Raw genomic sequence first — 4493 nt, forward strand, 5'->3', positions numbered from 1 at the left:
AGTTGAAGAAAGTCTTGTACGGTCCTAGTCATATGTAGTACCATGAGCCTTTCTTGACGAATTAATCGAAGCGATTGTGACTTTTAAATTCAAAAATGTCAATGCTGACCAGTCTGCCAAAGGTTGAAGTTCAAAACCACGGCTACACTTCATGACTATTATACTGACAACGGAACAACAACATCCATTATAATTCCACAAATAGGGTTTGGGGAGGATAATGTGTACGCAGACCTTACCCCTACCTGGAGAGATAGAGAGGATATTTCTAATAGACCCTCAGCTCTAGGGCTGTGCATTTGGATCGGATATCCGAAATCCGATCCGACATACTCTATTTCGGATTTTCGGATTTCGGATTTCGGATTTTCGGATTGGATACGGATTATGTTTTATAAAATTTCGAATTTTCGGATTGGATTCGGATTGGCATGATTTTAATCCGATCCGATCCGAAATCCGAAATTATATGGGCCTATATATAAATAGTTAAATTCTTTAGGGTTAAATAACTTAACCCGGTTAAGTTAGTATACTATACTAATAGTACTATACTACCCTAAATACTATTCCTATTTCTCCTACCCTAAATCTTCTTTTCCGCCTCTTTCACTTAGGATCCGTGCACAGCCCTAGCTGTTCGTTCACCACTGAGTCGTTCACCAGCCCTAGCTGTTCGTTCACCAGTGAGTCCGCCTCTCTTCTTCAAAGTTCATAGTGAACTGACCAGTCCAGGGTTCCGCTCCGCCTCTCTTCTTCAGTGTTCATACTGTTCCGCGGTTCCGCCTCTCTTCTTCAGAGTTCAGAGTTCAGTCGCCTTAGATTCCGCGGTTCTGCCTCTCTTCTTCTTCACTCTTTATCTCAGTGACTCAGTAGTCAGTCCTCTCGGTGTCGAAGTCTCAACTATCAAGCCAGTAAAGTAATCTTCTTCTTCACTATTAGTTACTATTGTTCATACTGTTTTTTCAATTTTTATGTATGTATCGATTTGTCTTTATGTTCTGTTTTTTATCTCTTTCATTTTCTATTCTGATTTTATTACAACATCTATTTCTGATTTTATTTAGTTTTTTTTCTATTACAACATCTATTTCTGATTTTATTTAGGTTTTTTTGTTTGTTTTGGACCTTTGGTAGATGGAGAACGAAACAGAGACAGTGAATGAACTTCAAATTGTTGAAACAGTTGGTGAAAGTAATGCTTCAACTGATTCAGATTCAACAACCAATAACATTGAATCTGAACCTGGTTCGAAGAAAAGAAAAATGGTTAAAGAAAGATCAATGGCTTGGCGCTACTTCAACAAGTTCACTGATTCCGAGGGTGTGAAAAAAGCGAGGTGCAAGTTTTGTTCAGAAGAATATGTAGCTGATACTAAGCATAGCGGCACAAGCAATTTGTTATTGCATATTCCCAAATGTCCGACCAATCCCTACAAGGCAGAAGGTAGCCAGACAACATTAGGTTTTCAGCCGCAAGGTCTAACAGGTGATGTTTCAGTTATCCCTTGGAAATTTGATCAAGAGGCATGTAGGAGGGCTTTAGCTCGTATGATTATTAAAGATGAACTTCCTTTTATTTCTGTTGAAAAAGATGGATTTAGAGACTTTGTTAGAAGTCTTCAACCTTTATTTCATATTCCATCTCGTACTACTATGACTAGGGATTGTCTTGAGATTTACCATGAAGCTAGACTTGCTTTGAAGTCTATTCTTAAAGAATCAAAACAGAGAATATGTATTACTACTGACACATGGACTTCAATTCAAAGAATTAATTATATGTGTGTTACAGCCCATTACATTGACAATAATTGGAAATTACATAAAAGGATATTGAATTTTTGTCCAATTACTAGTCATAAAGGTCAAGATTTAGCTAGTGGTATTGCAAAGTGTTTACTTGAATGGGGAGTGGATAAAGTATTTACTGTGACAGTTGATAATGCGAGTTCTAATGATGTGATGGTTAGAGAGTTATCCAAGCAATTTACTAGATGGAACACTAACTTGATGGAAGGTAAGCATGTTCATGTGAGATGTATGGCTCACATCATCAATCTAGTTGTTCAAGATGGGTTGAGAGATGGGAGTGTGTCTGTTGAACGAATAAGACAAGCTGTTAGGTACATTAGACAATCTCCCGCAAGATGGAAAAAGTTTAAAGAATGTTGTGATCTTGATAGGATAACTTCTAAAAAATCATTGTGCTTGGATGTTCCTACTAGGTGGAACTCCACATATTTGATGTTGAAGGTTGCTACAGTTTATGAGGAAGCCTTTACAAAGTATTGTGATATTGATTATGGTTTGATGTCATGTATTTCTAACTGCATTTGTGAGGATGGACAACCTGCAGGTCCACTTTTAAGTAGTGATTGGGATAGTGTAAGACGTATTGTGAAGTTTCTGGAAATTTTTTATGAACTCACCTTGAAAGTATCAGGTACACTTTATATTACGTCTAATGTGCACTTTCTTGAAATATGTGTTGTTGATTCTTCTTTGAAAGAGTTGATGCAAAATGAAGATGCTTTCTTGAGAGAAATGGCAAAGAATATGAAAGAAAAATTTGACAAGTATTGGGGGGATCCACATAAGATGAACAAAATGATTTTTATCTCATGTGTGCTTGATCCACGCCATAAGTTTAATACTCTTTCATTTGCACTTGGTTCTATGTTTGGAGAAACAGTAGGTTTGAAAATACAAGAGGATGTGAAAACATACATGGATACTTTGTTTAATGTGTATGCAATGAAAAATGGTGGTTCTGGTTCATGTCCATCTTCTTCTTCTCCATCTTCTCCATCTTCTGGTCCATCTTCTCCATCTTCTTCATCATTGCTCTCAAAATTCATGCTAGATTTAAAGCAACATAAGAAATGTGGCGGAGTTGATTCTAAAACGGAGTTAGATAAATATTTGGGTGAAGATGTTGAGGAAGACCATGAAAAGTTTAACATTCTGGGGTGGTGGAAGTTGAACTCACCTAGATTTCCCACTCTTGCTGAGATGGCACGTGATGTGCTAGCCATTCCGATTTCTAGTGTTGCCTCAGAATCAGCCTTTAGCACCGGCGGACGCATACTTGATCCATTTAGGAGTTCATTGACTCCTAGATTGGTTCAAGCTCTTGTGTGTGTCCAAGATTGGCTTCGTAATGAATCAACAACTTCGATTAAAATTGAAGAAGATTTAGATAATCTTGAACAACTTGAAGCTGGTAAGCCTATCTTATTACTTGTGTTTAATGTATACTTTATTTGTATGTTTATTTAGATTACTTCTAAACTAATTTCTTGTGTTACTATCTTATTATACAGAATTTATGAATACGGGAAGAGAGCCTTGCATTGTCGACATATAGTGATTTTCCATCTGTTGTACAAGGCTACAAGCTCAGGTATTTCATTATACACTTGCTCTGAAAATGATCTTTGTATTGATTCATTATACACTTGCTCTGGACCATGAGCTATCTTTCTCTTTCTCTGAAAATGCTCTTTGTATTGTTTGAAATTGCAGATTTTTAACTTGTCTCACAGTCCTACTGAGAATCTGAGATTGAGAGCTACATTTGGCCTAGTTGCTGGTTTGTGTTGACTGTTGCGGCTTCCCAAAACATGGAACTTGGAACTCTTTTGTTATGTGTAATATTTTAAAGAACTGTTGGGACTTTAGTAGTTTGGTTTGTTTTATTTTGCTATGAAAATTTGGTTTGAAAGACAATTGATTGTGTTTTGTTTTGGGGTCTTCAGTTTGGTACTTTGGTTTACTGTCCAGTTGTGTAAATTTCAGATTGTTGTTTTGTTTTGTTAAGTTCGAACATTGTTACTAGGACTGTGCATTTTTGAACTCAGTTGCATTATTAATTTTTATGAGTACTTAGTTCAGTCAGTACTCAGTTGTGTACTGTAAAGTGTAAATTGAACATTCAGTACTGTAAATTGAACATTCAGTTTAAATCATTTTGTATTGTAAATTGAACATTCAGTTCAGTCAGTTGTGTACTCAGTTACATGTAACAATGTTAAGTACTTAATTTCGAAGTTTACAGTTAAAACAAGTATTTGAAAAGTGATTGCTCAATTTGTATTTGGAAAGTAATTTCCAACATTTGTTTATATACTTCGAAAAAGTTCTGAAAATTAACAATCCGATCCTACAATCCGAAAATTTATCCGATCCAAAGTTTCAAATCCGATCCGATCCAATGTTAATTCGGATCGGATTCGGATTGCCCTTTTCAGAATCCGAAATCCGAAATCCGAATCCGAAATATGCTAAATCCGATCCGATCCGATCCGTGCACAGCCCTACTCAGCTCAAGAAAATGTGGAACGGAAGAAAAGGGAAGAAGAAAAGAAGAAATAGGGAGGAGAAAGAGAGAAGAGGGAGATAAAAGACGATAAGGAATATACTCGCAACGTATACGTTGTATGAATATCAAGATCTAATTCAAGTTAAATCATGCTCCGTACTTTTAGAGT

The 4493-nt window shown here is 36.3% G+C and overlaps 1 long non-coding RNA gene across 1 annotated transcript; it reads left to right on the forward strand.

The window, feature by feature from the left end:
• Window positions 1-2897: 2897 nt before the first annotated feature.
• Window positions 2898-3778, forward strand: LOC138878775 (uncharacterized). The gene is made up of 3 exons (XR_011402553.1): window positions 2898-3226; window positions 3327-3406; window positions 3529-3778. It is a non-coding gene; the product is annotated as an uncharacterized lncRNA (long non-coding RNA).
• Window positions 3779-4493: the final 715 nt, after the last annotated feature.

This window comes from Nicotiana sylvestris, chromosome 9, assembly GCF_000393655.2.
Source record: "Nicotiana sylvestris chromosome 9, ASM39365v2, whole genome shotgun sequence".
In the NCBI taxonomy this organism is placed as follows: Eukaryota; Viridiplantae; Streptophyta; class Magnoliopsida; order Solanales; family Solanaceae; genus Nicotiana; species Nicotiana sylvestris.